This window comes from Watersipora subatra, chromosome 5 (genome assembly GCF_963576615.1).
Source record: "Watersipora subatra chromosome 5, tzWatSuba1.1, whole genome shotgun sequence".
Lineage (NCBI taxonomy): Eukaryota > Metazoa > Bryozoa > Gymnolaemata > Cheilostomatida > Watersiporidae > Watersipora > Watersipora subatra.
Window position 1 is genome coordinate 26,952,189 of NC_088712.1, and position 12,930 is coordinate 26,965,118.

At 31.9% G+C, this 12,930-nt stretch overlaps 1 protein-coding gene and 1 long non-coding RNA gene across 2 annotated transcripts in view; both read right to left on the minus strand.

The window, feature by feature from the left end:
• LOC137397230 (uncharacterized) overlaps positions 1-12,930 on the minus strand; it is a 34,500-nt gene that overhangs the window by 11,777 nt on the left and 9,793 nt on the right. The gene's annotated exons all lie outside the window — the stretch shown is intronic.
• LOC137397012 (uncharacterized) lies at positions 697-6,295 on the minus strand. Its single transcript, XR_010978697.1, has 3 exons — positions 6,238-6,295; positions 5,955-6,075; positions 697-817 (listed from the first exon to the last, which is right to left on the minus strand). It is a non-coding gene; the product is annotated as an uncharacterized lncRNA (long non-coding RNA).

Sequence of the window (12,930 nt, forward strand, 5' to 3'; positions counted from 1 at the left end):
ACATGTGTCTAACATGCAATTTAAATTATCAATGTTGATACAGAAGAATATAGATCATAATGCTACCTTGTCTTTCGGTTGCATCATGATTATCTGATACACGTATTGTAGCAATGAAGTCTGCATCGTTCTCACGCTCCTCTACTTCAACAAGATGGGTGACGGATTCCTCTTTACCATCACTATCACAACGTGTTTCACCTATATTAGACAATTTTATTGATACATAGTTATCACCTAAAGATATTTACCAAAAAATACCTAAGAGCATCACAAGCAGTGTTAAGCCTGATTAGCAATAAACCCTTAGGGTTTTTTTAAATATTTGATTCACTCTTATTACTTAAAATTTCTCAAACTGGTTTAGTGGCAAAAGTCACAGAAGTTTCATTACTTCTAATCTGGCCAAAATTTAGCAAATTATTGTCATAGTAATATCAGTGATAACAGTGTAATGCTTTTAAAAAACCAACAACTGCATAACATGCTGAAAAGTATGATCCTAGGATAATTGTCCATTGCCTAGCTTTCAATTATTAAGTATAGGTAAATGCTAGATATCACTTCATGCTTTAAAACCTATGTATTCAATTTAAAATGGAGCATGCTTAAAATCAATAAGTAGTTAGTTACCTTCTCCGTCACTTGGCAACACACCATATTTTTCTTCCCTTTGTTCCACTCTAATCAGGAGCTTGGCTATTTTACTCCTCTCAATTATGCTTGTTTGTAGCTGGTAACGCGTGGTGTGTATCCCAAGATCATGTCCCATGTGGTCAGCCAGCATGTTGAGCTCACCATCATTCATTTTTAGCATCTAACAAATAGTATCAGCATTTGTGTGTTAACACCTGCTAACATGCTGCTCGCCATGAATCACATTCATGGTAAATAGTGTTAACTGTTACTGATAATAATTATCAGCGTTTATGCTATATAACATCAAAACATTGAAAGCCAACAGAACAAATCACATATGGAGCTTCCATAATAATAAGTGATATATAATGAAGTGTATTTAACGAATCACATATGGGGCTTTCATAATAATAAGTGATATATAATGAAGTGTATTTAACAAATCCCATATGGGGCTTTCATAATAATAAGTGATATACAGTCAAACATGGATAACTCGCCCACGGATAGCTCGAACACATGGTTAATTTGAATGGTTTCTTTGGTCCGTTCCCAAATAATGATAAATTGCTATAGATAACTCAAACTCAACACTGTTAACTCGAACTGTTTTTTGCCCAACGGCTACCGAAACGGTTGTTATCGCTTTAGAAAATCACTTTATTCCAAGCCATAGAGGTAAACCGCATCTTTTCGTAATTCATAAGCGCCGTTATTACCACTATGAACAAAATATTTTTGTCAACAACTTTTCTAAAGGTTTGGTGAAATTTGATTTATACCAAACATCCGCTTAGCTATTGTCCTTGGGAAGCAAGGAAAGTGGTATTCGTTAAAAGCAACACTCTGAGGCAGTTTAATTAGAAGTTTTACGAGGTTTTACGGTACATTGTATATCACTCTATCACTCACGCTTTTTGAATGGATACTTATTGAACGTACATGTATTCTGTGTTTAGGTCAAACGATGAATAGTTTTCCGACGTTGATTCCGTGTTGAATCATCGTCGGAATGTTGAATGTTTAAAATGTCTTAAAAATTGTTGCAATTAAACGTATACATTGTCTTAGCTAAAAAAACTATTCATCGTTTGACCTAAACACAGAATACGTGTGTACATTCAATAAGTATCCATTCAAAAAGCGTGAATGATATACCATGTACCGTAAAACCTCGTAAAACTTTTAATTGAACTGCCTCGGAGTGTTGCTCTTAACGAATCTCAGGTAAAGTAAGGTAATCTTTGCATAAACTTCAAGAAAAATCGGCAAAATTGATCGTGGGTAAAACGCTCAAAAGAATTTCTTTTGAGCTTTTCAACAATGATGAAGTTTTGCCAATGTCAATCTAAAAATTTGTCCTGGCAATAACATCATCTCAAACAACAAACCAATCTCAAGTAATAGAAAAATCTCTATACTTTTGATAAAAACATTTTAAACTTTACATTAGAAGCATTTTACTTGAAACAAGCCATTTGTGCTCTTGATTTATATTATAGTTTGTATATGTACATGTATCTACTAATAAATAAGTAAATACATGGACTTGTGACAGTGCTCTAATAACTTGAACGCTCTGATAATTTGAACACTTTCGCTCGGTCCCGTGAAGTTCGAGTTATCCAAGTTTGACTGTATTTGGATGTATATAGAACCAATCACATATGGGGCTTCTTTCATAATAAGTGATATATAATGAGGTGTATTTAACGAATCACATATGGGGCTTTCATAATAATAAGAGATATATAATTATGTATGTGTATAGAACAAATCACATATGAGGCTTCCGTAATAATAAGTGATATACTTGGATGTATATAGAACAAAACACATATGGGGCTTCCATAATAAGAAGTGATATATAATGAAGTGTATTTAACGAATCACATATGGGGCTTTCATAATAATAAGAGATATATAATTATGCAAGTGTATAGAAAAAATCACATATGGGGCTTTCATAATAATAAGTGATATATAATGAGGTGTATTTAACGAATCACATGTGGCTTTCATGATAATAAGAAATATATAATTATGCATGTGTATAGAACAAATCACATATGGGGCTTTCATAATAATAAGTGATATATAATGAAGTGTATTTAACGAATCACATATAGGGCTTTCATAATAATAAGAGATATATAATTATGTATGTGTATAGAACAAATCACATATGGGGCTTTTATAATAATGAGAGATATATAATTATGCATGTGTATAGAACCAATCACATATGAGGCTTCCGTAATAATAAGTGATATACTTGGATGTATATAGAACGAATCACATATGGGGCTTTCATAATAATAAGTGATATATAATGAGGTGTATTTAACGAATCACATATGGGGCTTTCATAATAATAAGAGATATATAATTATGTATGTGTATAGAACAAATCACATATGGGGCTTTTATAATAATGAGAGATATATAATTATGCATGTGTATAGAACCAATCACATATGAGGCTTCCGTAATAATAAGTGATATACTTGGATGTATATAGAACGAATCACATATGGGGCTTTCATAATAATAAGTGATATATAATGAGGTGTATTTAACGAATCACATATGGGGCTTTCATAATAATAAGAGATATATAATTATGCAAGTGTATAGAACAAATCACATATGGGGCTTTCATAATAATAAGTGATATATAATGAGGTGTATTTAACGAATCACATATGGGGCTTTCATAATAATAAGAGATATATAATTATGCAAGTGTATAGAACAAATCACATATGGGGCTTTCATAATAATAAGTGATATATAATGAGGTGTATTTAACGAATCACATATGGGGCTTTCATAATAATAAGAGATATATAATTATGCAAGTGTATAGAACAAATCACATATGGGGCTTTCATAATAATAAGTGATATATAATGAGGTGTATTTAACGAATCACATATGGGGCTTTCATAATAATAAGAGATATATAATTATGCAAGTGTATAGAACAAATCACATATGGGGTTTTCATAATAATAAGTGATATATAATGAGGTGTATTTAACAAATCACATATGGGGCTTTCATAATAAGAAGTGATATATAATGAGGTGTATTTAACGAATCACATATGGGGCTTTCATAATAATATGAGATATATAATTATGCATGTGTATAGAACAAATCACATATGGGGTTTTCATAATAATAAGTGATATATAATGAGGTGTATTTAACAAATCACATATGGGGCTTCCATAATAAGAAGTGATATATAATGAGGTGTATTTAACGAATCACATATGGGGCTTTCATAATAATATGAGATATATAATTATGCATGTGTATAGAACAAATCGCATGTGAGGCGTTCATAATAATAAGTGATATACTTGGATGTCTATAGAACAAAACACATATGGGGCTTCCATAATAAGAAGTGATATATAATGAAGTGTATTTAACGAATCACATATGGGGCTTTCATAATAATAAGAGATATACTTGGATGTGTATAGAACGAATCACACATGGGGCTTTCATAATAATAAGGGATATACTTGGATGTCTATAGAACAAAACACACATGGGGCTTCCATAATAAGAAGTGATATATAATGAAGTGTATTTAACGAATCACATATGGGGCTTTCATAATAATAAGAGATATATAATTATGCATGTGTATAGAACAAATCACATATGGGGCTTCCATAATAAGAAGTGATATATAATGAAGTGTATTTAACGAATCACATATGGGGCTTTTATAATAATAAGAGATATATAATTATGCATGTGTATAGAACAAATCACATATGGGGCTTTCATAATAATAAGTGATATACTTGGATGTCTATAGAACAAAACACATATGGGGCTTCCATAATAAGAAGTGATATATAATGAAGTGTATTTAACGAATCACATATGGGGCTTTCATAATAATAAGAGATATACTTGGATGTGTATAGAACGAATCACACATGGGGCTTTCATAATAATAAGGGATATACTTGGATGTCTATAGAACAAAACACATATGGGGCTTCCATAATAAGAAGTGATATATAATGAAGTGTATTTAACGAATCACATATGGGGCTTTCATAATAATAAGAGATATATAATTATGCATGTGTATAGAACAAATCACATATGGGGCTTTCATAATAATAAGTGATATATAATGAAGTGTATTTAACGAATCACATATGGGGCAATCATAATAATAAGAGATATACTTGGATGTGTATAGAACGAATCACACATGGGGCTTTCATAATAATAAGGGATATACTTGGATGTCTATAGAACAAAACACATATGGGGCTTCCATAATAAGAAGTGATATATAATGAAGTGTATTTAACGAATCACATATGGGGCTTTCATAATAATAAGTGATATATAATGAGGTGTATTTAACGAATCACATATGGGGCTTTCATAATAATAAGAGATATATAATTATGCATGTGTACAGAACAAATCACATATGGGGCTTCCATAATAATAAGTGATATATAATGAGGTGTATTTAACGAATCACATATGGGGCTTTCATAATAATATATATATATATATATGCATGTGTATAGAACGAATCACATAGGGGGCTTCCATAATAATAAGAGATATATAATTATGCATGTGTATAGAACAAATCGCATGTGGGGCGTTCATAATAATAAGTGATATACTTGGATGTCTATAGAACAATACACATATGGAGCTTCCATAATAGTAAGTGATATAAAGAGATGTTTGCAGAATCTAGCATAACTGACCATTCATAACAGTAAGTGATATAAGCAAGATAAATACAGTATATATCGTATATGGAGCATTCGTAATGACAAGTTATACATACATATATGTACATGATATAACATAAAGAGTTATTCACGGCAGTAAGTAATATGTACAAATATCTACAGGATATTACATTAACTGAGAACTTGCAATATATATATGTATATATAAATATAATTAAACACATGATAGAGCACATATGGTGTATTGACGATAGCTGTTTGTTTACAAACATGCTGTCTGAATGTAATAAACATTTGGAATTTTCATGTGGATATTTTGATAGTTTGACACGGAATGTTGGGTAATCAAAATTTGTCTAATGATTTTGAGTGCTGCTTTCTTAGAAGGCAGTAGCATCAGTAATATTCATTTTTATGAAATATAACAAGTAGAATATAGTTTAGCTGCAGTTAAGAATGACCGACAAGCAAACTTATGTGAAACACTCCTGTCATATTGGTCAGTTGCACAGCATTTTAGTTGCTATTTTCCATGGCAACTAGTAAATTATCACAAACCTTCAGGCTCCTCCTTAATAGTGTGATGGATCAATACAGAGGGATTACTGTGCATGGGTTCAGCAACTATTTTCACTTCCTGCAGTTGAACAAGCTGCATTTCTGGCTCTTCTATTAGGTGCTGTAACAATTAAATGAACAATTTTACTTGTTTTGTTTGACGCCTTTCGAAAGATTAACACATAGAGTGTTGCACTTTGTAACTAACTTGGGCAACATTAATGTACATAAATGATTTTCACACCATGTGTGATTACATCAAAAAGTAAATTAATGTTCCTACCTTAATCTGATGCATTTTAAGCCTTTGGTTCATGTTGTCAGCCCTGAATTAAACTGTCACTTCGCCTTAAATAAAACCAAAGTTCTTTCACGCAGTGAATGGTAAATATTCAATAGAAACACTAAAGCAATAATGGCCATGTTTTACTTGAATACCTAAAGAACTAGCCAGCACCTATATAGGAGAACTACTTCAGCCACAGCCGCTAACCAGCAACTGTGTAAAAACATTGAAAAGTTATTAATAACTAAGTATTTTGAAACAATAATACTAGCCGTTAGCAGGAAGATTTATAACACATACGACTCAATACAAAAAATGCCTATCAAAAAGTGCTAATTAGTCAAAGATGAAACCAGATCCCAAGATCACCTAGCCTTTATTTTTGTACACAAATATCAAGCCTGTAGCCAACCTAAGTTTTATTGCACCTGCATGAAGTTCTGTAATGTTGGCAGTATACTATCTACCAGATGGAGGCCAAACGGCATTCACTAAATCTCCAAAGTGCCAAGAAAACAACTATAAAAGCAATATCAATGTTTAAACTTCCATACAATGCTTTCTCTATAACCCCCAAAAATATAGTTTTAGCTTTACATATACAATATATATAGAAAATGGTACAACAACTTAGACTTGTTAGAGTTTCCACAGAGCAATGCGTTTGCAGCTTAGTTGGCATGACATCTTGCATAATTTAAAAAAGTTTTTATAGGGCGATACATTTAAAACAAAAACATTTCGCTTTAGTTGCATTTTTAAAACTTCTGCACTGTTCTCATCAGTATTCCAACTTACAATTTTGGTGCAATTTATTTTTTAAGTTATGCAACATCAGAACACAATTATTATACGTATAGCACTGATAGTTAGCCTATGGTCAAAATGCTATTGCTGATTTGCATCTCCTAGTGGAGTGAGCCTCATGTCGCATTATTAGTTAGATTATAGACTTTTGGCAGTTAGCTAACGAGCATATCAGCGCAACTGGTGAACATGAAATATAGTGTATTCTATGAGAATATTTGTTTTTTAAAATATGATGAGTTTGACCTATGATGCCAATAGTAAAACAAAGTAACATTGTATGTCAAGGTGAGGGATTACTGCCAATTTACTTACCGGTTCATCATTGCCTTGTTTACGTTTTGCCATCATTGCCATTGCGTTACGCCTTGCCATCACTAAAAATTAATGTTAGTAATTTAGGATCACGCTCGTGCTGTCGCTTGACAGTACGTGCACTGCCACTAACAAAATGCAGCCATATCAGGCAGCTAGCTGATCATCAACTATAAACTAGCCAAATAACACTGTATATCAATTATGACCCTAGGTCACATCAGCCTAGGCCCTAGAGTCACAAAGCCTACTGCTTATCATTTGATGACCCGTGGTTAGATTAAATCAACAATGGCCAAGCAATGGTTCACTGATGCTGACCTAGCTCAAGCTATAAATTAACCACAAGAATGCTGACTTGGGCAATCAACTTTTGACACAGCCTGCCTCATCTTACTTGTTTGACAAATATCCAAGCACATAATGTTCGAAAATATTACTAGAGTAACTCGTTAGTGAAATACAGTCATGTCTGCAAGTCCTCACTGATTTTGTCCTCTAAACTCACTTTTATCCATCTGAATACCTTTAAACTGCATATCATCTTGTAGCAAATGACGTCAGTCACATGATAAACATAATTTAAAAATTTAAAAATTTAAATCCATTTAATTGATGATTTAAACAAAACATATGTAAGCGGCACACACAAATAAATTAGCACCATGAAAACTGAAAGTTTTTAAAACTTGATTAACATATGAAATGTAGCTAATGAAATATTATGTTAAGCGTTAATAAGAATTGCAAAAAAACTAAAGACATGGATAAACAACATTTATCCAGAAAATAAAAGCATACATATAGATAAACATACCTTTTCATCCGTTTCCAGGAGAGAGTTGGGTGTACAATAAGTTTTTGTTCTAATCTAGGTATAAAGAAGTCTACACTCTCTAAGAATATAATATGAAATGAATAAGAAAACGGGTTACTAGAAATTTATATAAAACTGGAAAAGAATCCAGTTTTATATAAATTTCTAGCAACCAGTTTTCTTATTCATTTCATATTACATTCTTAGAGAGTGTAGGAAAAGAATCATCGTATTGCAAATAGTGACAACATAAAGGCAGCAGTGATTTCATTTATTTCTTTTACTTTGTGGGGGCAATATTGAAACATCTATTTTTAAAGGTAGGAGGATGCTGAAGAGTGATGAATCTCACTAAGGTAAACAGTTTGAGCAGTTTTTAGTTGTACATTTGAATATGAATCGGCAGCAATAAGGCATTGGACCTGATTGCAGGCTGATTTGCACCTGTGGTTATTTCATTATGTTAATGGATTGGCAACTAGCTAATAATAAACAAGTTAACCGGAATTGACGCTATAAAATTTTACAATTCTTATTAAAGAACATTACATGAATCATGCTTAACCTGCCATTTAGCAATGAAAAAACTCTTAATTTATTATCTATCATAGAAGAACATAACACTCAAAAAATAATTAATGGCAAAGTTCATAGGAACTAAGGTATTTTCAAGATAATGGCCAAAGTAGTATAAACTTTTCGATCCGCTTACTAAGAATTGTGTACAGGGCGATTTAAATATGCTTACTAGGATGTTTATCATTAATTTATGGCAAATATCCTGGTAAGCATTTCGAATCCGTAATCTTTCATTTGGTCTAATACCATCAATCACTCATTAAATCTCACTCATTCACAGTACTCCAGTGCATTCCATACACGTTTACAATACGATCAGTTACTCGTTCAACTATAGAAGCAATAACTTACAACAAATATAACTAACGATACAAAGACCAAAATAACAGAATAGAATACATTGATTTGAATCGTCCATCAATAAAAACATGTTCTTGAAAAAACCTTTACATTCACTGTAAAATTTGTGTTAAAAGTTATTAATAAAAGTGAATATTCAAGCTACTATCCATGACTTATGCCTGATAGCTTTATTTTGCAAAGGTATATTTCCAACCATGTCATCATCCTTAAAATACCTTGATTAACTATCTGTCGTTGGTGCAGAGCTTATGGCTGACTTTAAAGTTACCTTTGAAATTATTAGAAAACTATCCCAAAACTGCAGATCTAATTAAATGGATACACAAAAAGCATAAGCCCATAACTGACAAAAGCGAAAAACCTCTCATCGCTATATCAAAATAACTAATGCCATACTTTAATTAAATTTTACCGCTGATTCAATTAAAATTAGATGCAAAAAGTCAAGACCGGCTAAAAGACAAAACTCATCAATAAAATTAAATTAGGTTATTGCTGACGTCATTACTTTCATTTACTATATAACAAGGCAACATTTTTTTGTCTCATCAGCAACACCCAGGCTGCGGAGAGATAGACATCAACATTGTGAATTTACCAATTGTTTTACTGAAAAATTGATGAGTCCAATGCTGAGTGAGTGCTGACAATTTTGCTGCCGCTTTTGGTACAGAGCGAATATTTATTACCCTCTGGTTCAATAGCTTCGAATATCAATTTAACTTTCATTTCCCAAATATACTTTTAGCGTATAATTCTATTAAATTCGCTTTAAATAGTTTTTTGATTCACAGTGACACAGAAGGTAAAAAGACCAAACCCAGAGAAAAACCACCAACATGATGCATAATACCCGAATGGACATATTTTTAATTGACCTCATGACTATCAAGATGTTTAGTCAGTTTGCTCAATAGAATGGCTGGTGTTTTTGGGTTATAGATCATAGTAGAGCTATCAATCTTTTCTTCTGGATTCAAAGGCTCAGTCATTTCAATTATGGACATTTTTAACGGCTGCTGATGCCAAACTAAATCTTATGTAATTTTACGAAATTTTAATTTTAGCTTAGAGGATAACAAGTATACAGTAATTAACCTTCACTCGGTATCAAAATTAATGCAATGCCAATTCACTGGCATTCCTGAAAAAAATTGCTCAGAACTTCAGATTTCAAACGGTTACCAATGTTAACCATAAATTAATGGTAAGCATCCTAAACACTGACATTCCTAAAACTATTGCTCTGGAAATTACTATTTTAAATGCTTACTGATGTGTACCATAAATTAATGATAAGCATCCTAGTAAGCATATGGAAGATGCCCTGTACAAAATTCTTAGTAAACAGATCGAAAAGTGGCTTACTAATAATACTACTAGCTGAGCAGCTTGATGCCAGCAGAAATTTCTAGCTAACTAGAAATAAGAGAAAATCGCTAAAGAAAAGCTATTTAGAGAAAAGCGAGATTGTTCCAAATCTGCTAAGTTATGTTTGAGTATGAAAAGTGCAAGGGTTGTTTGATTTAAGCCTATCGATTTAATACTACTTTTTGTGTTTTAAACAGAGGTTTGTGATCTTTTATTACATTTAATCAATTTCAAATATATTATGAACTTAAACTGTGCAATGATGATGCAACGTTACATACGATATGTGTTAAAGTAGCCTGCACACATAGCAGATTTGTAGGAGCGTTTTACAAAAACTTGCTAAGCAAAATAAAACTGCGCCGGTACTTATTAACCTAGGGCATATAATTCCTCACCTTTTTTCAACAACGCGCAGGGATCGATCCGCATCATGTGATTTGCACCATTAAGCAAGATGCACCTAACTACAATTCCTCTTAATTCGTAGACCCTATTATGCGTGTCATAGAAAAATGTTTATTAAATCAGTGAAATAATTAAAATTGTGTCTGTAAAATTCTATAGCTAACCAGATAGCCATTATAGAGCTCTGCCCTTTGCTGCTAAAACCACTTATCTCCCTTAAAGTGGTTTTTCGCTGTGCCGCTGGTCAATTTTGCTCTGATTAATTAGTTTGAGCAAAATTCTATTACATAATTCCTTCATCTATTATGTAATTTAAGTTCATCAATGAAGGATTATTAATTCCTGTGTTAATCTGTTATGAGTAGTTCTATCCGCAGTTCCCTTAAACAGATTTTGAGAATTCTGCAGATAAAACTACTTATCAGCTGTTAAGTAGTTTTATGCGCAGTTGAGGGAATATGATTCATGCAATGTCTGCTGCTGAAACTATTGATGAAATTTAATAAAGGCAACAGACAAAATTTCAAAGCTTACTAAACAAATATTATCTCTTTTTACCTGTTTTTAAATTTGGACAGCTCACAAAAACCAGCGTTTACTTACATATTGGCACTTAAAAACCTGAAAACTCTCTAAAAAGCAGCGACACGTTTTAGAAGACAAGATACGGTATGAAAGATCTAAACATTTGTTGAGACCATATTTTGATTGTTCAAAGTTATACAGTCACAAAATAAACCAGTTCAGAAGAGTTTGAGTATATGTAGAGTTTTTTAAAATCCGTTACAATGGTAAAAAAACATTTATCTATCAGATTGTTGATCAGCAAGCAGCGAATAAATTTGCTCTCGCAACAAGAAATAGAAAAGCAAGTTTGCATAAAGATTTATATACTTTACTTATATTATACTTTACATACTGTCCAAAGCAATCTCAATATGGCATTTTTCAGTTAATATGTAATATAAATCTGCATGGGACATTCTTCATATACCATTTAATTATTCTCCATACCCTTTTTTAATGTAAATTATCTTACAAATATAGTGCATTTGATTGGTTATAGCTGTTCGGATTAAAAGTTACTTTTACTGTTCTACTGATTGTATTGTTGATGAGTTTCATACTCAGCTCGGAGTTGTATTCGCTATTCTTGCTGCTCAATAAACGATAAACGCTATACATTTTTTTACACTTTGCGAAATCTTCTTTTTGGCATACATCTTATGTTCTTATGAGCTACACATATAACTTTTCTATTAAAAAATGGTTACACGATTTTGCGGATATCACCAATTTTGTTAAAGCTCAAAAGTTTCTGACAACTTGTCTTTGATTTGAAAATGTCATAATAACTTCTCAGTTTTTTTGTTTTCTAGTGCATACTGTTTGGAGACAATCAGTTATTTTTCAGTTTTCCTGACTTATTTTCTATAATAAATCACTCCCATACTTCAAGAAGTTTAATTTTATTTGTTTTAGCAAACGATCTACTTTGTGACTGCCACATATGGCATCACATTTACACACATGTAATATCGAATCATGCAGCGCATCTCAATTCAGCATCAAAGCTTTGTACAGACATTACACTCAAACATTTATTTCATGCGTGATTTTGCCCAGTCATTTTTAGGCCAATGAAATATGCCTCAAATGTGTTATCTTCATATTTAAGCAAAATGGTTTGAACATCATGTAGAAATTGATTAAAGTAGATTCAATTACAAACTAAAGCGGATGATGTATTTTTCTTCTTTTATAACATATTGGTAGCCAATACAGATAAGTCAAACAATTCAACATGACATATCCAAAAAAATTTGCCGGCAGCAATATATAGCTTTTGCACAAGTCTGCAACTGCTCTTAAACACATCTAGTTGTTCTGTGCAGTAACATTTATTAATGATGGACAGCAAATTCCCTTTGCATTTCTTTGCTGTGCACCATCTATTATATCAGCTTTTCTTTAATGCATAAATTTACAAATATATATAGTTTCAGGTTTGTGTACTTTTTAAAAAATTG